This window comes from Lepisma saccharinum, chromosome 29, assembly GCF_977018435.1.
Source record: "Lepisma saccharinum chromosome 29, izLepSacc3.1, whole genome shotgun sequence".
Taxonomy (NCBI): domain Eukaryota; kingdom Metazoa; phylum Arthropoda; class Insecta; order Zygentoma; family Lepismatidae; genus Lepisma; species Lepisma saccharinum.
The window spans coordinates 1,713,972-1,740,276 of NC_139257.1; the positions used below are offsets into that span (position 1 = coordinate 1,713,972).

Genomic DNA, 26,305 nt, shown 5'->3' on the forward strand with positions numbered 1-26,305 from the left:
TATTTTTAAAATAACATTCTAAGGAGGAAGTATCTTGTGAAAATCTGTCATTGGTTAAAATAATATGTTTTTCTTTTCTTTTTTGAGGGAGTAGTTCGCAAAAGCCGATGTTCGTTTGCGTAATGTTGATTTATGATCATTTTGTACTTCTGTTCGTGTACTTACGTTTTGCTGTAACGATTCGCAGAGAAATACTAACATAAATATTTGGCGTTTTGATGTCAGCTGATCCCGCTGTTTTTCAATTTTCCTTGCGATGTCCAAACATTACATAATTGCGTATTCGGGAATGTGCAGCCGATTTTCTCGTGACTGTGTGGAAAGAACGCCGTTCGAAGACGTCACAATTGGTATACAGATAGAAAAACTAAATATCTGTTCATTATTTCTGATTAATTTAGAGAACTGGAGGGGGAGAATTTTTCTGTTGAGATTAAGGGTGAAGTACGATGGTGCTGGCTGTCGAGTGTGAAAGTTACACGTGTTGTACCGAGGTGGGAGTTTTAAGACGAGGGAGATGTTCGATGCCGCCTGTTGTAAGTGTTGTTGAATGTGTTTGGGCATTATTGGCCAGTTTCGTTTTCATTTGTGTGCATTTCAGAAGACGGAGAACGTCCAAGTGGAGCTGGCGGCAGAGAAGAGGGAACGGAGCAAGATCTGCAACATGTGCTGAGTGGCTCTGTTAGTCCTTTGGACATTTGTAATGGAATACATAAGCATTCTGAAGGGCCATCAAAAGTTTTTGAAATGTTCAAAATAAAATTTAAAAGTTCCAAATTTAAAAGGATGGAAATTCTACAACTACCGTAAGGACATATTCCGAAATTCGGATACCTTCTTAAGTTTAGTGTGGTATGTTTTTTTTACCAGCCATGTCGGTAAGTATGGTATCAAAATCCGAACATTGTAAGTTAACGTTTGTACGTACATCTCATTAAAATATACCACGATTATACATAACACTTGTTTGTGCTAATAAAACGGGATGCCTATACGGGCTACCCGTAGAGCGACTGATTACACGTTGCGGGAGCATTTTTTTCAATATCTTGTTTCATAATTTATCTCAAATGTCTAGACGGTCGATACTGTATCTTTAAGGTGAAATCTTTTCACTAAGCCACCACTTCACATCAGCATGTGTGCGGGCGGAGGTCAAGGTTAAATAGATCAATTTAGGATCTCATTTTTGCTTGCTGTGAATTCATTTCTGAAATGTTTGCATGATTTTTTACAAATGTATGAATGTTTGACGTCCGGAATGGTATTATATCAGACCTACGACTTGCAAGTTAAAATCTCGCATGATGATACTTTGCCAATTGGTGTCATTTCTTAGAGTGACTACATTTTTAATAAAAATATGAATGATTGCGGAATCGTCATTTATAGCGGCATTGGGATGTTAATGTGGTGCGAGATCATAGGTGACGGGGAGGTTCTGAGGAGTCAGAATTGGTTGTGAGAGGACGATAGCGGGTAAATGGGAAAATGATACCCTGGAGTACATGCTGTAAATCTTTACATTGACCGGAACTATGTAATTTGGATATATTCATATCTGGAACTCGTTATCTAAGAGGAATTTTCTCTGTTTTTTTGTGTCCAATTGCCTGTATAATGTATAATCCTTCTTTCTGTTATGAGAGCTGTATCGATGGTTTTCCTTCTTTCAGTTCTGTTTCCATGAGCCGCAGTGTTTGTTACTTTAAAAATTGTCGCCTTTTAAGGTTATAGTAACACTGGCTCATGGAATGGTTTGTTTTTCACAGTACACAGAGCGCCGTGCATTTTCATGGTACCGAATCAAATATTCTTTGAAATTACCTCAGCCGAGCTCATCGGCTCTATTAAATCCATGGTGATTTCCGTTCAACCACTTCTAAATTGGTTATTGGTGAAAGAATAGATGAGGAGTTAAACAGAAGAGGACAAATGGGTGGATGACTATACCAAGGCGTTCGAAGATAAATATGCAACATAAATTTACCTATGAAATGCAATAAGGAAATATACAACACACACTATGTGCCAATAATTACGTACGGAATAGAGACTCGGACATTGACAGAGAGATAAGAAAAATGCAGGCAATGAAGATGACATTTTGAGGAGTATGTTGCGAAGACTAGAATGGATACAATAAGGAAAGAGGACATCCGACCGACAGGGGGTGTAGTGAAGCTCAAGGACAGGATAGATCAGGCACAGATGAGAGATGGTTTGGACACATGAAGAGGAGGATACAGTAAGACTACCAGTGGGAATTAGGGGGATACCAAGATGTCGCTGGAAAGAGCATTAGGAGAAGAGGACAAGATTAGAACACCCTGGAAACAGAGGACTGTTGGAAGACCAGGAAAAAATGCAGAGGCTTAATTTCTATGTGGACCCAGCCAGAGGCACGTAAAGACGAAGGATAATGATGATTAGGGGAAATCGAATTCTTACCTGATTCATTGTCTCAATTTGTCTTTCTAACTACATTACACTGTGTAGCAAGCTTTGAATTCCTATTTTGAATTTTTGGGTCCGTGAGAGGAAAATTATCCAGTTGATAGGAGAGCGCATTTACAGGATTATTCGTTTGGCCAGTAGGATTTAGGTTAGTATTGATCAGTTATAGATTGCTAGTAGGTGGCGCTGCTGTGCAGGCAATCTGGGAACTTCAAGCGATACGTCTCTGTGGGAGAATGTGCAGGAGCAGGGGTAGTTTTAGGAGTGAATTGAGTGCCAGCATATCAATTTTTGATCTGGAGAGACGTAAGGGATGTTGGATGAAGGGTACTCTGGAGACAGAATGAAGCAGTATTAGCCGGTGCTTGAACTGTTGATGCGGTCTACAAAGGTTCCGGAAAATTGGGGAATGGAGATTGAGTACACAAAGATTGTAGGTATTTTGAATGGGTTCTGGAACTCCATTGTTTATTTGGTTCTTCTGCTAAGCGGGTTTGGATGGGTGGTTTCTGTCATTCATATTTTCCAGGTGTGCGATCAGGCCTTTGGTTTGCGTGAATGTCTTGTCAGTGAGACATGCAATGCATTTTGAGCGCAGTCCGGTAATTATGTCTGAGAGGATGTGTGTGCCAGTGTCTCAAGGAAAGTACAGTAGCACTAGTGATTTTTTTGGATATAATATGCTCATGAACCGATTCAGTTAAACCATGTTTCCTCTCGAAAAGGATCTGCACCGGATGGATGGGCATAAGGTATTCTTTGAAGAGGGTGGAAATTTAATCTTTTATGTGCTCAAAGGAGAGCTTGGAAGAAGGGCAAGTTAGGATAGGAACAGAGGTAGCATTTATTTTTCTTTAAATGGTGTCAAATTAAAGCTTTAATTTAAAGGTTGGTAAAGAAGTGTTCTACCACGCTAGTCTTTCCCCGCTAAACAGGGATGGGAATATAGCTTGTGGAATCATATTCGTCATTACCATGCTGGGCAGTGTTTGTTTTGTTTGGGAGTGCTCGTCAAAGGGTTAGGTGTTTTGCGTAACCTTTTTGGGGTTTCAGGAATTGTGTGTATGCATGAAGGGCGGCACGGGAGAGGGTGATGGGATGAGGGTGTTGGCGTGTCTGCTGAAGTTTGAGAGGTTGCAGTATATGCAGATGTGAGAATGAAGATCTGATCGAGGTATTTGTATAGGTCAGTGTGGAGCGAATCATTCGTTCGTGATGGACGGTGGACCGTATTCACGAAGGCCTAGCGTCAGTTAATAGAGTGTACTGAACATTTGAGCAAAGATAAAACAATATTTCAGTGAGCTAAAGTAAACGCAGTTTCCAATATTAATTCCGCATTTCAATTTTTAGTCGGGGTGTGCTTGCTGAGTATCAGGAGAGTAAGAAGCTGAATGCCCTGTGGGTGGTCTGAGAAAGCGTTAGTAGATAATTGTTCGAGTGTTTTCTGTTATTGGGAAGTATGATAAATTTTCACTAGATTGGGATATTGTTAATCTACACAAACAAACCGAATCTTCACCATGATGCGTTACTACCCACACTCGTCTGGCCCAAACACCGTTCGCTGACGTCAGGTTCAATGTCGCCGAAGTCGCCTTATCATGACGCTTCAGGTTGTAGCCAATTGCATACTCTTTGTTGATTGAATAGTTAGTTTTCTTTACTTTACTTCACTTTTGTACCATCTTTGGCTAATTTGCGAAGATAGGGATGAGTGATGATATGATGAAATTGATTAATGGACATTCATAAACATCCATGTCCAGGCCGGGATTCGAACTCAGAGCCCGACGTTGTAACGTATGTAACATTTGCATACTCTGTCATTTTGCATGATTTTCAGTGTTCGCTCCATCTCTCTCATCAGTGTGCACACATAGACACAGACACACACACTCACACCTATGTGCACACTTTATGTATACATATAGAGAATATCATGTCAAAGTAACCTTGCATCTCGTATATTAAAATTTTGTAAAATTATAAAATTGTATAACGTCATTCTACTTGTGAGTTAACAATCAATTTTATTTTGCATAAAAACTAAAGTATTTTTCTGAATTAAGTAGAATGTTAGGAGGTAATTTACATATTGATCGTATATTTTAACTTTTTAATTATTTTTTCTATTGTGTCTCAACCGGTACATACAAAGAAAATTAGGTTTTCCTTTAACTTGGAAATATATATTCTACACCAAAAAGGTAAAAAAAGGTAGTGTTCCCCTGTGCATAGCACCACGCCATGAAGACGTATAGGGGGTGTGGGGGTAACGCCCTACACTTTCTTGATCCGGTCGTGAGTGGGGGTGATGTGATCAGCATCACGCCCCTGACCGCCTTTACCACCCAGGGTTTCCCCCAGGTACCCATGTTATTCGACGCTGGGTGGGCGCCGGGGCCGCTTTCACCGTTAGAAAAGTTCCCGGATTTGAACCGGCCGGGGATCGAACCCGGGACCTTGAGCATGGTAGTCAGACGCGTTACCGACTGAGCCAACGCGGCCACCTATATTCTACACCACTAGAGAATTAAAAGGTAAATTATCTTCTCTCCTACATTTTGTCTTTTCTCCGCCTGCTGCTCTCTAACGGCGTACAAATAAATTAGCAAGTAATGTGCAGTGATCAGCGAACTGAAGCACATCGATAAAAAAACAGGATTCAATCTCGCTGCAATGGCAAGCTCTGTACAGGGAGGTTTCAAGATATAATTTTCACCCGTACGAGGGGAATTTTTGACACCTCGTCTATATTACTCTCCACTTCCAATAAATATCTTGACCATTTTACATAATAACAGTTTAAAATCAGATAATAGTAACTTTATTTTTAAAATATTTTAAGTATTACTGTAAGAAAACCTTTTGCGGTAGTTACGCATTTTTATAATAGCTTCATAATAATAGGAAAATAATAATGATGGTACAAACAAAGGCAAAAGGGCTGTACTGAGCATTTTTACATTCTTCAGTACATCTTTGTTCGAACCTACTAACTGACTATATATTTGAAGTTGCCGAACAATAAAACACACTTCTATTATTCCTTTGGATCCATTATCTGATTTATATACATGTCTATCAAATTGCTACCTCTCTCTACTCCATATTTATTTCAGTAAAACGACAATTATTCTCGGCCAATTTATTTATGTTCTTTATCATTGAGTGGCCATCTGTCTTTCGATTTTCGAAACTACTTTACTTCCATTTCGTACAATGGTTTCCAATATGAAATATCTGGTTCGTAACAAAATTTAAAAGAAACAAATGGCCACATTTTTACGAAAATTTAAACTTTGACGATATTCGCGGAAGGCGCCCACCGAGTATACTGCCTGATGCAGTCGGCCAGCCCTTTATCAGCCCCTGACGCTGTGGACATAACGCTTTTGCTACAGCGCTGTAGAATCCGCCTGTGATTCTATTCATGTACAGTGAAATCTTGAAGTTTTCTTCCTTCTTTTTAATAGATCATAATGGAACGAGTTTTTAGAAGCACTTTCTTTGTTACAGAGCGACGTAATTTCTAGAGAATATGAATTTTGAAAAATCTCATGTGACAACGGTACTGTATAACATGAAGTACCTATATTTCTACATAGATAATTATTTTACCCTACTACACTAATGATATACTCCTATTTTAGGTCTGTTTACAATCACAGCGAGTTTAAAATCTACTACAAGTAATTATACATAAAACATTATATGAAATTAAGGAGAATCATATGCTTTGTTCCAATTGTTGTTATTGCTGCAAAGTAAATTATGGTAATTTGCAAAGAAAATGAAATTGTAATACACATTAGTACAACAGAAATATTTTGATTCATCACTCATTATAAAATGAAGAGTTTGGTTTGTTTTCGAAATTAATAGACATAGAATTTAATTTCCAATATAGGTTCATTTGAACGAGTAAAATAAATATAAATTAATGCATGCTAGATGAGTATCAGCAAATATACATCAAAAATATACTAAAGATTTTTATTTAACAGACACAAGGGAACGCAAAAAGAAGAGTATATAATTTTTCATTTCCCCATTTCGCCTTATGCCTTATCAGCATGTAAAAAACGGTTCAACAACTGTGGAAAATTTTAGGGAAAGAGAAAAAAGCCCAGAGAGATTGAAATAATTCAGTAGATGGATTTTACATGAAATGTTTGCCAATTATACATAAACTGGCTTTACCAAATCCATTCTACATGTATATACAAAGCATTCATTTCTATTGTTACATATTTAAAATTTCGCCGCGAAAATTGATATTCAAAATACATTAATACCAATAAAACACACAAAAGCACACATACTAACTAACTAACTCTCTAGCCTTTTTGAACCTGAAGGTTCACGGCTGCAGCAACACAGACCCTATCCTGAGCAAGATCTATATATTCTTTTCCATCGCTACCGATTTCCTTTTGGTCGATCTCAACTTTATCCCTGCATCTTCGTCTTGGCTTTCCTATAGGTCTCTTACCATCAGGTGTCCCAAGAAGAATCCTGTAAATTCTTCTTTTCTCTCCCATCGTGCCACATTGCTGCCCACCTAAGTTTTCTTGATTTAATCATTTTAATAATATCTGGACATGAATAAAAATTATGTAATTCTAAATTATGTAACCTTCTCCACTCACCTGTCTCTTCATCTCTTTTAGATCCAAATATTTTCCTAAGGATCTAATTTTCAAATATTCTAAATTTATGTTCCTCTTTCAATGTAAAGGACCAAGTTTCGCATTCATATAATATTACAGGCACAATTACTGTTTTGTATATTTTAACTTTTAGTTTCTTAGATATTAAACGAGAAGACAAACGTTTATGAGAGTAAGGTAACATTAATTTCCTGAATTAAGCCTAATTTTTATTTCATCTTTAATATCATTTTCATTTGTTAGTATTAATCCAAGGTACATGAAAATGGAAACTGGTTCAAACGAGTTGTTATCAATAATTAGATTTTCATTTTTATCTAACACATGGTTTCTGCCAGTAAGCATATATTTAGTTTTATCTTTAATTACTTCCAACCTATTTCTCTAGATGCTTTGAAAAATATTTTATCATTATTATTCATTGTGTTTAGGTACATCATCCCTCCGTAAGTCTGCATCATCTGCATATACTAACAGCTGAGTCACATCGTTACGTGGTGGTGATACAGGCCTTTTCATTTTTTTCGGAAATGAAAAGACTTGCAGTTGATTGTTAGCATTGAAATTTTCCTCTACCTCCGTATCGTTACGTGGATGGAGATGCTTAGGGCTTTAATTCATTTTTTCGGAAATGAGATGGAAAATTATTAACCAGTTTTAAATTAACCCCACGCAAAATTTTCTAACTTGTTTAGTTCTTTTAGTATGTCCTTGCCACAATTGATTTTGAAAATACATAGGGCTTAAAGTTTTTTTTAACATTAATGGGGGGGGGAGAAAATCTTTATATATGCCATGATAGATGTCCAGCTTTCACCTTGCTGACGAACTCGATGAAACATTGGATCAGTTGTTTGACATAGCGCGTGGGGCTGCGAGTATTAATTTAGATGTTAGCGGTCCAACTGCAAGTTCAACCCCCAAGTTTAAACGTAGCCCAATATTAACTAGACGCCTTCAGCGACAATTATTAGAGAAACATGAAAATGAAAAGCAATTAGAGGAAAGACAATTAGAGCAACAATATCAGGATTTTAGAGATTTAGGCCCAACACAGTTTGTAGCTATGGCTCAGTCTCAGTTTGTTTCCCCAACGATTTTAGAGGGTATCCCATTTCAAGGGATAGCCGGGGAAGATTTGTCAAAATTTTTAGATAAGGTAGACACCCTTGCTATTTTAAATGGCTGGAACAGTACCAAAAACCAGGAAATGTTCCCAGCTCTTTTAGCAGGGCCAGCGTTGTGATGGTTTCAGGTTTGGAGAGATGTACAAGTGAATCAAGACAGTTCTTATGAGAACTTAAGGCTAAAAATTAAAGATGAATTTATAGGGTCCTTTTATCAACTGCAGATCGAGGAACAAATACGGTATAAATTACATAAAGAAACTGAGCCGGTTACAAACTATGTTAGGGACAAGCAATTACTATTACTTAAAGCAGATCCTAAAATAAGAGTCCAACAACAGATTAAACAAATCATTTTGGGATTGCAAGTGGATTATATGAAATATATTCATCATAAGGAATATGAGTCAGTGTATGGGTTGCTCAAGGACTTAAAATCATTTGAAGAGCTTCAGTTTTTGATTAGGCAGCGCAAGTTGAAAGAGCTAAGGTGCGAAGATCAAAGGGACAGTTTATTCCTTCCTTTGAACAGCGCACCAACACTCTCGCAACAGCAGCAGATTTTATTACACAATAACAATCTGGCTACTGCTGAATCTACACAGCTGCGACTAACTTCTGATATTGATGCAAGATGCAATGCCTTCCAGAAGGAGGTCGAACAGTTGAAATTGGCTAACAACTCTCCAAGTAACCAGGTTCAGACCCAGGCTCAGGAAACCGGTCCGGAAGCTAGATTAGCTAGTCTTACTTTTAGACTAGATAGCATTGATAATAAAAAACAGCACCCTTGCACCGACTCATCCGGACAGAGGCAATTTAGAGAACCGTATAATGGAGGCAATTACCAGTCAGGAAATAATTATGGAGGTTCCTACCGGGGGATATAATAGACGACCGCAGTACAATAGGGAGTACAGAAATGCACGCCCTAATCATAATTCAGATCGCAATAGGCGATATGGCAATGGCCAACAATGGCGAGGACGTGGAAACTTCCGCGGACAGAACTCGCGGGGTTCCTCATCCTCAGCAGGGCGAGGCCAGGAAAGTAGGGAAGAGCAACGGGAAAGACCACGCTGCTCTATTTGTAATTATCCCAATCACTCAGCAGCCAATTGTTTTCAGAACAAGGAGGCTTTAAACGAACGGTGACTGCCCATAGAAGAGGCGTATGTGCAGATTTTGTAGGGAAACAAATTTCAGTCCCTACTTTCCCCTATGAGGAACTTATATATATTAATACAGCGATAGGGGGACAACGTCAGAGGTTTCTTGTGGATTCCGGGGGCCAAGTATCAGTCACTAGTGATCGAGGTATTCCTTCAACTGCCAAACGTTTTAAAATTCATACGGCCATAAGGGGAGTAGCTAAGGAACAAATTGAAATTAAAGAGATTGTTTTGTTAACATTTGCAATAAATGGCCGCAATTTTACCCACCCTTTTCAGATGATTCCAAATTTTGAACATGGGACAATCTTGCGTAATGATTTTTTAAGACCTCAAAAAGCAAATTTGGATTTTGAACAGAATCGACTCATGTTGAGGAGATTTGGAACTCCTCAGGGAAACCAGTTAAGGACGGAACACAGGAAAACTTTTGACGTATCCATAAGAGTTGCTAGCCTGATCAGGGATTTATTTGTGCCAGAATTTGTAACTTCCAGACAAATTAGAATTAAACCTAGGTGTCATTTGTGTATTCCTGTCAAATTGACAAATTCTAGTAATCAGAATTTAACTTATTTAGAACCAGATTTGCACTTTCAAATGGACACGGGCTTAATGGTACCCCAAGCCATTGTAAATCCTGGGTCATTTTTAATTGGGATTACCGACCCTAACTCTTACAAAATTAAAATTAGTAAAGGGGCACGTTTAGGTACCGCAGAGGCATGGCAAAATCCAGTCCCAGCCTCGTCATACTGGAGATGACGAAGGACCTAACGTTATGGTGACCAAGGAAACTGGCACCATGACAAAGACAGTGCACGACACAGCAAAATTTGATATTAATCCGGCATTAGAACCCGATCAGAAGTTGCAACTTCCACGATTATTAGAGAGGTATGTAGATGTGTTTTCATGGTCTCAGCAGGACATTGGTTGTGCCACAAATTATACGCATCGTATTAAGTTAAAAGACGATTCTGAATTTTACGTCTCAGCCTACTCCATACCTGTACACCTGCGTTCGGAAATTAATCAGCAAATTGACAACTTGCTAGAAGCAGGGGTTATCAGTCCTACAATATCTCCCTACAATTCCCCAGTTTTTCTTGTTAAGAAGGAATCAGGAGCATACCGCATGGTGCAGGATTTTCTGTTACTTAATGCCAGGTCTGTTTTCGATGCAGTTTTGATAGGAAACATTTCAGAAATTTTACATAATATGGCCGGTAAGAGCTACTACTGTAGTGCAGACATTAAACAAGGATTTTTCCAGATTCCTTTAGCAGAAGAATCAAAAAATACACTGCCTTCACTATACCAGCTAAGGGACAATTTGCTATGAATTTTACACCCGTGGGACATGTGACATCTCCTGCGGTGATGACCCGGTGTGTCCATCTCGCTACAGCGGGTATGAATGCTAATAATTTTGCCTTCTATATTGACGACATGTTTGTATTTGCAAATACATTTAAGGATATGTTAGTAAATTTAGAAAAAATGTTCCAATGTCTACAGCCTGCCGGATTAAAATTGGCTGTGCCTAAATGATCGTTGGAAATTACGAGACAATTACTTTAGGACACAATGTGGACAGGTATGGTTATCGCATAAGCGACAGGATAATATCATCAATTAAGAATTATAAAATTCCTACCACCACAAAAGAGGTTAGAAGTTGATGGGATTATACTTAGTGCCAAACAATAGACCCTTTAATAGACATTAATGGCTTTCTTTATTCCTTATCGAGGGGTGACGCTATTGTTAATTAATCAAACGCCACGTGTCGGGGGTGGAGGAGGAGATGAGTCATCGATGACTCTTACCACGTGTGAGTTTGGAATTAATGGTTTTCCATTAGTGCACAAAAGATACTATTGTGTATCTCGTTTTTACCCTAACCTAACCATACTGTTGTACTTTATATATGCGTTACAGCCGGATATGAGTCATGGGTGCCTTATGCACACGTGGGAGTTTGGAATTAATGGTTTTCCAATAATGTACAAAAGACACTATTATGGAGTCCGTTTTTTACCATAACCTAACCCGATTGTTGTACTTTATATATGCGTTACAGCCGGATATGAGTCATGGGTGCTTTATGCACACGTGGGAGTTTGGAATTAATGGTTTTCTACTAATGAACAAAATACACTATTATGGAGTCCGTTTTTTTACTCTAATCTTACAGTATTGTTGTACTTTATATATGTGTTTCAGCCGGATATGAGTCACAGATGATTTATACAGTCGGGGTACTTGAAGTTAATGCGTTTTCAGGACACGTTTTGTCTATTCTAAGCCATTTCATGGCGTCAGGTAAGGTTTGCAGGCGTCGATGACGTCATGTGGCGACGGTACTGGAACATATTAGGTATAATTAAGGATCTGGATTTATCCGAATTCAACCGGTCCCGACGCGATCGGAGGTAGAATATATTATAACACAATATACGGCGTTTGCCTATGTTCGCTTTAAAGTCGAAGAAATTGAACGATGTACCCTATATGAAATCGAAGTATACGGGCAGAATGCATGTTATTAATAATAATTGCTCTTAAAAAAAGGGAAGAATTCCGCAAGAACCTGCTACAAGGCTGCGAAAAGCAGCAGAAAAGAAGAATACTTCATTCATCGTCACCCCAAACCGCGAGCGATCATTGCCGCGCGAGGGGGAGAAAATACTCCATTGTTATGTTCCCCCTACGAGAGCTGAATGGAAGTCAGGTGCCGATATATTTTGAAACGCTTGCATTGATTTTCTTTGAGGTTCCAATTTTATTTTGTGGAAGTAATTTACGCGGTTTTCTTTCTTCCGCCTTTCGTAACATTGCAAAGACTATTTGACCTAAAGCGTAAGTAATTTGGCTGAACTAGGAACAATCAGTTCCAGTATCTACAGGTTAACGTGGATGCGATCCACTATTTGCAATTATTTATAGGTTGCGAACCACGGACCCTTTGATTATTGCCTTATAAACATCAGGATTCAAGTAAAATTGACCAGATTTTTTACTGTTAGGGCCAATATTTCTCATTTTTCGTGTATTTTTACTCAGAAAACTCTAATTGAACGATTCAAGCAAGAGTTTGCACGGCAATTTAGACACACAAAGTGTGTTTCTTCAACTTTAGCTGAAGTTTAGGTTTATTTTTTACTCTAATATCACAATTTCATCTATTAAGGCAACATTTTTTATTAAATTTTGGACTCACAAAGACATTTTTTTCTACTTTTAACTTGTTATTTTAAAAGTTTATTTCCATTTGTTACTCAAATAACACAATTTAAGCTATTCTGGCACGAGTGTTTATTACATTTTGCACTTACAAAGATATTTTTTCAACTTTTTTCTTATTATTTACAAGTTTATGCTTATTTTTTCCCTCTAATATCACAATTTCATCTATTCAGGCTACATTTTTACTGCAGTTTAGACTCGCAAAGATAATTTTTTTATTGCAGTTTAGACTTGAAAAGATAATTTTTTCAACTTCTTTTATTTATTTTTCTATTTATTGCCTTTTGTATCTTATATTTATTAATTTTTAACTTTGAGTTTTGTTCTTTATTTAAAAAATTCTCTAATCACTAAGAAAGAAGTACTTTTAAGTAAAATTTTACCCACAAACTTTATTATTACTATTATTATTTTTTTTTATGTAGTTGTTGAATGTTGTTGTTGTTGTTAGGGTTTATTGACTTCCACTATGCTATTTTTGGTTTGCTTCGTAGGAAAGTTTGTATATTTTAGAGTTTAGAGTTATTTTCTTACTGTTAGGGTAGGTAAAGTTTCCTAAATATATGAGTAGGGTTCCATATATTCTTGTTCTTGCATGTTTTCCATATGATGTGATCACCACAACTCTCCAAGTGCCTTTACTGCATGTTTCCATTTTATTGAGGCTTAGTGATTCCTAGAGCCACTTTATGCATGAGAGAAAGCTTGAAAATTTCGATCTCAGGTAACCGTCAACCTTATGTCAGAGTATTTTCGAGTATATTTTAGACTTATTAAGGGTCACTAGAATATCACGGCTTGCTTAATTTTTAAGTATGTTGCGCAGTTATTGAATTTTTGCTTCTGCTTACTAGATAAACTGTACGAAATGTTTAATATTCGTACTTTTTTGCACTTATAAGAGGCCACACATTTACTGTCACTAAAATTATTATGTGGCTAAGGACTGAAACCCCTTTACCAAGAGTACTATAACTGGATGTTTATTAATATTGTTTATTTTTACCCTTAAATATAACAATATAATAACAAATCACAGGACAAGTCGATGTTAGCAGATTACTACGTGGCTTTGAAGTCCACCTGCCAAACTTTTTTATCCTAGAAGAAATATTTACCCTTATAGTCTTTTATTCTGGATACTTTTCAAGCATTACTGACTTTTGGAGTGATAGACTTAATATCAGGGGTTATTTGTATCTGTTATATCATGCGAGGCTTATTTTTGCTACAATCAGGACTAAATTCCACTGAATGAAGCTTAAAGCTTAGGCTCTAAAGCATGTTGAATGGTTAATCACAGGCCAATATGAAATTTACAACGGCTTGTAGGAGATATAAGTAGTTGTATTTGCTATAATATAAGGGCGATAAATGATGAGCCCCCCTCAAGCACATTTGTCTACACTTAAAACAAGCTCAACATGCCCATATGAGCTTTTTGCTCAAGTGTGGAACACTGTCTAATCCAAGATTTTTGTAAAAATGCCCTCGGGAATTTCCTGTGAAATGATGAGCCCCCTCAGATTGATTTGCCCACACTTACAAAAGTTGCATCAGCCTGATTGTTGTCCATAAGCTTGTTAAAAATATGCTCTTTTTGATATTGTTTTGGATATACCTGAAATTAAGCCAAAAAGCCACACCCACCCACACATATTTACTTCCGGTTTAAGTTCAATTGGATACCAGGTTCAATTTGTTTATCTAATATTAAAACAATGTAATATGCAGAGATTTTCTAGAATTGCTTAGTAACTCTCTCATTTCTTACATCATAAATATATGATTTTTCACCTATGAGAATAACACTACATATAGTGTCATCAGGGAGTGTATCGTGGAATTCACAGATAATTTTAATAAAAGCTCTCGGGAAATTCCCGTGAAAAATATGACCCCTCAGGAATTTCCCGTAAAAAAAGCCCTCGGGAATTTCCCGTAAAAAAAGCCCTCGGGAATTTCCCGTAAAAACAAAATTCACGGGAAATTCCTGTTTTTTTCTTCTCGGACCGGCTTAGGGTATATAAAGAGATTTTGCATTACATATCAGCCAGTATTGTGAGAGTGGCTGAGGAGTACAGATGTGTTGTTACAGTGCTTTTCATACTACAGGCCTGTTTGGTTTAATATATAACATTTCTTATTATTCAATTTCTGATATATTGAACAAAAGGGCTTATATTTTGTATTAAAAAATCTGATATTTGTTACATCCAGCTTGTTTGTTGTAATCCACTCATATTTAGAGTCAGGCTTATATCTGTCCCAGCCTGTTATACAAAAATCAATACATAACACAGTGTAAGGTCATTGCCTTTCTAGGACATGCATGTTTGTGCAGGTATTTGTGCTAGGTCAGTGTAGATCAATATGTATTCTCTTTTTCCACTTGTAGGCTATTAGCTTTACAACCTGTCATAATAAGCATAGAGTTTTGATTTAAAACCCAAAAAATTTTATATAATAAACCGAGGATAAAAATTAATAATATTAACATATTAAATATATACAAGAAATATACAAAGCACACAGCTGAACAAAATATATATATATATTAAGTGCAAAATTTTGAATTGAACCCCAGGAAATCTTAAATAATAAACCAACAACAAAAATGCCAAATCAAAAATATTGCAATCAGTGTAATAAAAATATATCCAGCCCCAATTGGGCCAGGCACCAAAGGAATTGTGTTCTAGACAAATGCAGAACTCCCACTAAAATATGCCCTAAATGCCATAGAAAATATAGCATGGAATATTTCACATATAAACATAAAGGTACTTGCTCTGCACAGTCATCAACATTGCCCCCACAACCATCTACATCTGGTCTGAAAAGGAAGCATGAAGCACCTCTTAATGCTAGAGCAGCAAAGCAGCCATGCTATGCACCCATCCATAGCAGTTTTAATGGCCAACTTAGGGATCACCGTTTTATATCAGAGCCAAGATGTGGCATTACGAATTTTTTGAACAGTATAAATCCTGATGTGCAGGCAATTCTAAATGCACAAAATGGCTCTTATAAGCTCTCCCTCAAATTGTTTACACAATATAAGAAGCCAAATGGCACAAAATTTACACAGCCCCACATAACAGAAACTGTACCTGTATATTCAAATACAAATTCAGACAAAATAATAAGCAGTTTGATAGATCAATTAAATATTAAACACTCTGAATTTGCTGGAAAAGAGTCAGGATGGAGCCTAAGCGGATCTCCACACAAGTTATATATTAATATTTCTGAATTCAGCCCATTACAAGGATCTACATATCTGCCATTACCTGCCAATATTAAAAACAAAAAGGCTGTGCTTAACCTAGAAAATAATGATGAGAAATGCTTTTTGTGGTGTATTTTAGCTGCTTTGTTTCCAGTTTTAAGGAATCCTGAAAGAATAAGTTATTATAAACAGCATGAACACATTTTTAATGAAGCAATAAAGGGCTTAGAATATCCAATGTCTGTTCAGAATATTGATAAATTTGAAAAAAAGGCCAGGGATATCAACGGTAAACAATTATCTATTAATGTATTTATTTGTTCTACTGGCCGTGGAAATTGCTTGATAGCACCTCTCAGAATCAGTACACTTGATGATGATTCTGCTGTTCCGATTGATCTGCTCTTAATTGAAGGGGATGGCACATATCATTACACTCTGATACATAATCTTGAAGCTTTAGTCAGAAAACAACTAGACAAATCTAAGACAATATTCAAGTTGTGCAGAAGATGTTTAACTGTATTTGATGGCAGGAAAATGGTAAATAGGGTTCCTGAATGTAACACAGAAATTGCTAAAAACAAGTTAATTGAGCATCTGAAATACTGTGGCAACCATAAACCTGTTCATATGCTCATGCCCAATCCAAGTGAAAATTGCAAATTCAAAAAATTTGAAGCCTTGTTGGAACACCCAGCATATATAGTCTGTGATTTTGAATCAAACCTCAAACCTCTTGCATTCTGCAGCCCAGATCCTGAGGAATCTTCAATTACATCATATCAATTACATGAACCTTCCAGCTTTTGTTATATAATTATACAGGATGGTGTAGCTAGTGAACCACACTTATACATGGGACCAGATGCCATCAAAAAATTTGCACATAGAATAGAAAATGAGTGCCATAACATAGCATCTAATATCTTATTAAAATCAAAACCTATGTTGCCTTTAACAGAGAAACAGATTGAAGATTTCAACAATGCAGAAAAATGTCCGGTATGTGATTCTGAATTTTCAGATACAAATATCAAGGTACATCACCATTCTCATACAGATGGTAAATTCTTAATGGCCCTGTGCAATAGCTGTAATATTAAGATACAGAGACCAAAATTTGTCCCTATATTTTGCCATGGTGCATCCAATTATGATTTCCATCATCTGATCAGGTACGAGGGGTTTGACAAGCAGAATTTAAATATTTTAGCTGAAAATGATGAGAAATATATAGCTATTACCAAGATAATTAAAGTTAATGGTGTTCCTATTCACTTAAGATTTCTTGATTCATACAGAATTCTGTCTGCTAGCCTGGCTACACTGGCCACTCAATTATCTGATGATCAATTCAAAATCACATGTGCTTTGTTTCCAAATCAGGACCTGAAATTAATTAGGCGGAAGGGTGTATATCCATATGATTATATTACAGATTTTTCTAAATTTGGTGAGTGTTCTCTGCCACCACAACAAGAGTTTTACAGCAAAATCAGAGGATCTGGAATCACTGATGAAGATTATCACCATGCCCAGTTGATGTGGAACAATTTAAAATGCCAGACATTTGGTGATTATCACAACGCATATTTGAAACTTGATGTGACCCTCTTAGCTGATATACTGCAGGCATTCAGAAAATCTTCCATGCAAAATTATAAGCTGGATCCAATGTATTTTTACAGTGCGCCAGGCCTAGCATGGTCTGCAATGTTTTTGAACACTAAAATGCAATTGGATCTGATCCAAGATCAAGATATGTATCTGTTTATGGAGCAATGTATAAGAGGAGGCATGGTGCAATGCTCTCAGAGATATGCCAGAGCTAATAACAAATATATTCCTGATTATGATCCAGCACTGCCATCAAATTATATACTGTATGTAGATGCCAACAGCCTCTATGGTTATGCTATGATGGATAAACTGCCATATGCAGGGCTTGAGTGGGTTGAAGATTTCAATATTGAAGATCTTAAGGATTTTGATGACAGTGACTATGGCCTCTTCTTAGAGGTTGATCTGACAATTCCAGATAATTTACACAACACATTTTCTGATCTGCCCCCAATTCCTGAGGTTAAGTGTTCACCTGGCTCTAAACAGAAGAAGCTGATGATGACACTGGAGCCAAAACAGGGTTATGTCCAGTTCCTGATGCATCATGGTGTTCAAGTGACCAAAATTGGCAAAGTTTTGAGGTTCAGGCACTCAAGATGGTTGAAACCATATATTGATACAAACACAGAGCTTCGAACATCTGCAATGAGCCAATTTGATAAAACTTTGTTTAAATTGATGGTCAATTCTGTGTATGGCAAAACAATAGAAAATGTCAGAACACATACTGATGTTAAAATAATTACTGACCCCAGCCTGAGCAAAAAATTGATTGCAAAGCCTAATTTCAATTATAGAAGAATTTATGATGAAAATATGGCACTCTTCAACATGAAAAAAACAAAGATTAAGTTTGATAAGCCTATTTATGTAGGGGCTGTGATATTGGAATTGGCCAAATTGCACATGTTAAAATTGTATTATGATGTGCTCAAGCCCTTTTATGGTGATTGTGTAAAACTGATGTACATGGACACAGATAGTTTTGTTCTTGATATTCAGACAGAAGATGTTTATCAAGATATGTCCCAGCCTGAATTGTTTAAATACTTTGATACCAGTGAACATACAAGGATTCAACCCCACAACAAAAAGGTGCCTGGTAAGTTAAAAGATGAGACACTTGGTGATGTTATTGTGGCATTTGCTGGGTTAAGGGCCAAGATGTACAGTTTTGAAACATGTAGTGGTGTTGTTGCCAAAAAAGCCAAGGGCATTGGCAGAGTGACTGTAGACAAAGAGTTTGAATTTGAAGATTACAAAAATTGCCTCAAATCATGTAGCACAATCAGAACATCAGAATCCAGAATTCAGAGTGTGGATCACTTGTTGACTAGCAATATTGTAAGAAAAGTGGCTCTGGACCCACATGATGATAAGAGATGTATTTTATCATGTGGCATACATACTCTACCATGGGGTCATTGTGACTTGAGAAGTGGTAATCAATGCCCAATTACAGAGCATGATTTGAAATAAATAAACATGCCTATGAACTTATTTGGGTTCAAAAAACAGGCTATTATGGACCTGCCAACACCAGCACCCTCTCCTGATATACAGTCTATGCTATCTAAACTGAGTGCTTTCTTAATTATTCATCTGAACAGCATACTTACAGATGTTGATGATAAAACAGGTAAAACTTTGTACATATTTAACAATAATTTAAACCACTACCAATTACCTGTAGGTGGTCAATTACAATTTATTACAACCCCTGAGGGTGATGTCAAAGTTTCAGTAAGGAGAAATATTTACAGGATAAAGCACTCAAACATGATTTCTGGCACTGTTTATACTGTTTCTGCTGGTGACTGCTTATATATTGAGGTCCCTGGATCCTATGACAAGCTTATACCTTTTTTTATAGAAATAAGAATCAGGTATTCAATAATAAAAAACCACTAAAACAAGATGCCTAATGATATATTTGGCCATACAAGACATGAAGATCACAGTGATGAGATTCTGATGCTTGATGTCAGTGTCAAGAAATTAAGAAGTGATTTACAAGCTTTACAAACCACACTCAATGCCAGTCTTCAACTAGAAATTACAAATTTACAATCACAATGCATGGACCCTCTTCTTAAAATTGATTCAGAACTTAAATTATTGCTTCAGAAATATACTGATTTGGCCACATTGGATAATTTTCAAAGTTTAGAAGAAGCTGTAGCAGCTCTTCAAGCCAAATTTAAGACCCAGGCTAACAACTCTGAGCAATTGAAACAACAATTGGAAGAGCAGATTAATAATGTCCAGGCACAGCTCCAAACAATTGTCAAAATCATAAAATCACAGGAAGATTTTGATCTAGTGATTTCCACTCTAAAAGAACAGATTCAATCACTCCAGATACCTAATCTGGACCCTCTGAACAATGCCATAGCCGAGGTTAAAGAAAAAATTGAGACACTTGAAAATTTTATGAAAAACTTGCCATCTTCTGATGCTTTGAGTGCTATAACTCGGAGTGTTGCCAACATTAAGCTGCAACTTGAAACATATGAAGATTTTGGAAAATTCAAAGTACCATAACCCATCTTGAGGGTACAATAGCAGCAGTGCAAAGTGATTTGACAAATGTACAAGAATCTCTAGAATCTCATCTGCCTGGCATTGTAGATACCCTTGTTAGTGTCCAGCAAAAGATCACAAAACTTGAAAACCTCAACACTGAATCTGAGCTATCTCATTTTCATCATTTGATTGATGATATCCAAACAAAACTTGAAATTTTACAACAATCAACACCTACTCAGGCAGATATAGCCCTGCTCCAAGATGCTATGCGTGGTGTGGTTGATGCTTCTGAATTAAATTATGTGAAATTGGCACTTGAATCTTTGCAGAATACTGTATCAAATCTGCCTACATCACAGGAACTTAAAAATATTAAGAGAGCTGTGAATCGCATATTGAAATCAGAAGATATCAGGAATATCCAGACAGAGATCAAACAACTTACTCAGACAGTGGCCACTCTACCAACTAATCAACATATTAATGAACTGCATGCCCTGTTTGAGGATATTAGAAGACAAGTCCATGATCTTACTGCTCAAAATTCAAAATTGGCAGTTGTTGAAAATTTACAGCAATTTGTAGCTAATTTCAAGCAACAGCTAGGGACCATGGAATCCAATCAAGCAAATGCTCTGTCTGTTTTTGCCACCCAGCTACAAGAAATTGTGCAACAATACAAGAAACTTGTTGTGGACATAAAGATCAAGCCAGGCCATGATGATGTTGTTAGGACTATCAATGAGCACCTTGAATCTGTAACAAGTAGATTGCTTACAGCAGAAAAAGAAATAACAGGCATAATCGAGAATCCTAAACATACAGTAATTCTTGAATTGTACAGCATCCCCAACAAAGAAAATGATTCACCATTTACACCAGGTGGCAAAATATACATGCTGTCCCCTGCACAATTTTATTACCAGTTTTTTGTTGGGGCACACTTAGACCAATCAAGATCAAATATTGGCTACAACCACAGGCACACCACTACCCTACATTATCAATAACAAATGCTGATAACAAAACAAAAATCACCAGTGTAGAATTAGAAGATTTTACAGATCCCAATACATTAGAAACATCTTATGTTGAAGATGATGGCTCTCTGGAATTTAAAATACATATAGGAGACAAACTGTATTTAGAAAATCCTGTAGTATCAGCTGCTGAACACCCCATAGTTGCAATATTCTTGTTTACATATTATGTCTAGACAAATTATTGTTGATGAATTACACAGACAAGCCAGACATAATTATAAGAGACTGCCAGTGGTTACAAAAGGCATAGATGATTTATGGCAGGGTGACTTGGTGGAAATAGCAAGTGGACACCTGAAAAATTTAGACAAAATTAACAAGGGCTACAAGTATCTACTCACTGTCATAGATACATTTTCAAAATTTGCCTGGGCTGTGGCACTCATATCCAAGACTGGAAAATGTGTTACAGAAGCCTTCAGGACAATTATCAATCAGAGTGGAAGATCACCGCGCTATTTGCAAACAGATAATGGCAAAGAATTTTATAATTCTGTGTTCCAACAATTTATTAAAAGCCTGTCAATACAACATTACTCGAGTTACAGTGATCTCAAGGCCTCAATTGTAGAGAGATTCAACAAAACCCTAAAAAATCATATGTATAAACAATTTACACTTCAAGGTAATTATAAATGGATTAATATTCTTCCAGAACTTCTACATAAATATAACAACTCGGTCCATTCCACAATCAACATGAAACCCTCTGAAGTAACTTCATCTGATGAGCAAAAATTGATCAGCACTGTTTATTATCCTAGATACCAGCCAACAACAAGAAAAGCTAAATACAAGTTGGGTGACCAAGTAAGAATCAGCAAATATAAGCACTTATTCAAAAGAGGTTTTACAACAAACTGGAGCACTGAATTATTTGCAGTGGTTCAAGTTAAACCTGGGACCCTTAACACATATATAATAAAAGATCACCGAGGAGAAATTCTCAAAGGCAGGTTCTATGAAGAAGAGCTCAGCAAAACTAAACAGCCTGACACATATCTCATAGAAAAAATCATCCGCAGAAAAGGCAACAAGATACTTGTCAAATGGCTAGGACTCCCAGAACACAGCTGGATCGATGCAGACAAAGTGATAATATGAGCACCTGGGATGTTATAAAGAGGCTGCCAGAACCTGAACAGCAGATTAAGAGAAATGGCAAGTTGCTACCTGATAATATTAGATGTCTTATTGTTGGGCCATCGGCTTGTGGTAAAACTACACTAATGATTGATAATTTTTTATTGGCACCCAACTGGTTAGACTGGAAAAACAGGCACTTGTATGTCTTCTCTAAGAGCTTGGAACAATTAAAATATCAACAGCTGATGAAGCTATATGATGGATTGGATATAGCCACTTTTGAACCAGATGTTAAGCCACTCCATGAATGTCTCGATAATTCCGTTCTTGTGTTTGATGACATTATACTGGATAATCAAAACAAGGTTAGAAATTTTTTTACACAGGGCCGACACAAAAACATTGATTGCTTCTACCTGGCACAGACTTTTTCTAAAATTCCCAAGCAGCTGATCTGAGACAACAGCAATTTTATATGTGTGTTTCATCAAGACCATACCAACCTCAAACACATACATGATGAATATGTATGTGGGGACCTGAGCTACAATGATTTTTCTAAGATTTGCAGTAGGTGCTGGTACCAGGACAGTTATGGGTTTGTCACAATTGATATGACAAGAAAACCCAATAGCGGTAAATACAGAAATAAAATTAACAATTTTCTAGACATTGAAACATATATAAATAAACATGAAAAGGCCAATCATTGATGATCTTAAATTAAGAGATTATCTTGTAAAAAGATTTAAGGGATGGAAATCAGAGAACCGAGGTTTTTATGAGCAACACAAGCGCACAGAACAGCCTATTATTGACGCTATTGGTGAATTAGGTAAAAATATCAAAACTGTTACAGAGCAAAATCAAAATTTAATCACAGAGCTTGTACCTGTAGCTGCAAGGAACATATTAGGTTATCCATTCACCCCACTTTCTAGTATTCATACACCTAGTCCTCTTGCTCCTCGAAGAATTGAAGCTACTCAGGATCCTATTGAATTGGGTCTTCTTGCTCAAAAATATTTAAGCACACCTAAAGACAACAAAGATGAGGTCTTTGGCTTATATGCTGACACAGAGCGTGATGGTAGCATCATACATAGAATTGGCAATTTCAGAGTAACATTTATGAGAGATGATCTGATTGTATATTCAGAATCTCATCTTGGAGAAAAAGGTGCTTTTGTTAAATATCCTGGCACACCTGGATTGTGGGAACTGATGACTAGGAAGAGACCTGGCAGCTATACAGATCAAGATTATGAATATTACAAAGAAATATTAATAAAATCAGATGCTCTATACCAGAACAATGATCCCACACAAAAAAGAGTCAAGTCTAGAAGTGGAGCAAAATACAACAATTTAATCAAGCCCATATGGTCAGAGATCAAGACAGGTAGTGGAATCAAACAATACAACACCCTGCCTAAAGAATTTGTGTGGGTTGATGATGTCAGGAAACTTGTAGATAGGTTGATGGTGATAGCTAGGGAGGAAAATGCTGGCAACCACAATTTTTACAATGAAAAGGTTGGAATTATGGACATGATAAGCACCAAATTGTCTAATTTTATAGTGAATGACACTAAGGGGATTGGATATCTTATAAAAATTATTAATACTCTACCACCTAAATTTTGGAATATTTCTGAGGGTCGGGGGTTGGTTAATGACATTATAAACAAGCTGCCATTTGAACTACACATTCCAGGCTATCAATATTGTGGTCCCGGTACAAAATTGGACCATAGATTAAACAGAGGTGATCCTGGTGTTAATCCCCTAGATGCTGCTTGTAGAGACCATGACATAGCATACAACACACATTCTGATCTTGACAAGAGACATGTTGCAGACAAAAAATAGAAGAGGCTGCATTTGGTAGATTTGTAAGCAAAGATGCTTCTTTAAGTGAGAGAATAGCAGCATTGGGGACTACCATAGCTATGAACACCAAACAAAAACTGGGGTGGGGGTTGTGAATATGTATATAATAAACCTAGGATGAAGGCCAAGGGTGTTATGTATCAGATACCTTATGCAGGTCTTAAATCTCTTAAAACTATTGATAGTCTTTTAACCAAAAAGCAGCGCAAGAAAAAAAAATTCTTGTCTTGCCAAGGGCCATGGTATGAAATTATTACTTAGTACCCCCCAATTAAAAAAATTACAGCAATCACGAAAAAAATCACATTAAATTTTTTAATTTAAAATTTTTTAAATTAAATTATAATAATATAATAATATATAATGTACATTAATTCCAAACTCCCACGTGTGCATACGGCACCCATGATTCATATCCGGCTGTAACGCATATATAAAGTACAACAATAGGGTTAGGTTAGGGTAAAAACGTGATACATAATAGTATATTTTGTGCACTAATGGAAAACCATTAATTCCAAACTCACACGTGTGCATGAGTCATCGATGACTCATCTCCTCCTCCACCCCCGACACGTGGCGTTTGATTAATTAACAATAGCGTCACCCCTCGATAAGATAAAGTTAAGAAATTTACATGGTGTCCTGAACAACAGTCAGCATTTGAGAAATTAAAAGAAGGATTAATTACTACACCTGTTTTGTAGCCTTACGATCCAGCGGAGAACACCAAAGTTTTTGCAAATGCTTGATCTCACGCTGTCAGTGGCGTGTTGATGCAGCCCAATGGAGAAGGAGAGTACTTGCAGTGTTCATATTGTAGTAGAACATTGACGGACACTGAAAAGAGATTGAGTGTAACTGAACAAGAATTAACAGCAATTTTATATGCTTTAAAATCACTTAGGTTCTTTCTTGTGGGACGCCATTTCGATTTGCACACGGACAACAAAGCAATTGCGTACATTAGAACATCCCGTAATTTAAGCTCAAAACTTCTTCGATGGAGTAACCTTTTGGAGGATTTTTCATTCACTCCTATGCATGTTAAAACAACAGAGAACATCGTCGATCCCCTCAGCAGAGAATGTGGAGAAAATATAGAAGGTGACAACATTTAAGAGGACATTCTCGAACCCAGGACACTTATACTTTTTGATGCAACCACAGATGTCGCGGAACATCAGAGACAGGATTAATTTTTTGGCCCAATTATCGTCACCGATATGTAATTGCCGCAACAGATTTGGGGACGCGGTATTAAATAGCCAAACCAGTTTCGGATTGTACGGCCAGTACAGCAGCTGAATTTGTGTACGAAGAGGTAGTGTTACGCTATGGAACGTTACAAGATATTTATACCGATCGGGGTTCAGCGTTCAAATATAAACTTTAAATGGAACTTGGTAACAAATTGGGAATAACCATCAAGTTTTCGCCAGTAGGTTTACATAATTCCATAGGCCTCCAGGAGAGAGAAGAGCTTAGGAAAGGAGTTGAGGAAAAGTGAGGCGAGGCCTGGTCAACCTGCAACGAAGCCTACAGAGGACATAATTTATTTTAATCTTCGAAATAAACTTCATTCTTCAGATAGACAGGTAATTATCCTAACCCAGCCATTATTCAGGTTCAAATATTCATAAAGCCCAAAGAGTGACCATTGTATTTTCTAGTTGTTAGTTTTGCTTGTTGGGGGTTTACTTTTATTTGTGCCTTTCGCACTGCCAAGCGTTAACTCGTTATGTTAATGACGAGTGCTCTTATCATCGAGGATGAAGGATGAATAGGTTACATCACCCTTTGACTAATTGGTTAATGTTCATGGTAAGATCCCACAAACTTGACGGTTTGTTAGTCCTTCGTTAGTTTCTTTTACCTTCCTAAAAGCGTGTTCTAAGGCAAAATTAAATGGCAATGTAGGTAATGCATCTCCTTGTTTTAACCCATAATAAATTGTAATTGTGTCAGACATATCAATATCCACACGGATTTTACTTTCTGTTTGACTGGTGCATACTTTCATCAAATGAACAAGCTTTTTAGGTATTCCAAACTCGACTGATATATTATATAATTTATCTCTTTTGAATGAATCATATGCTTTTTTTAAAATCAATGAATAGCTGATGGACATGTTGATAATACACATACTAATATATGCAATAATTTCAAGATTTTCATATCTCCTGATGTACACATCTATATAATAGAA

General features: G+C 36.8%; 1 long non-coding RNA gene across 1 annotated transcript in view; it reads right to left on the reverse strand.

Annotated features, from left to right (window-relative positions):
• The window catches only part of LOC145981577 (uncharacterized), a 120,153-nt gene that overhangs the window by 26,752 nt on the left and 67,096 nt on the right, over nucleotides 1-26,305 (reverse strand). The window lies entirely within an intron of this gene.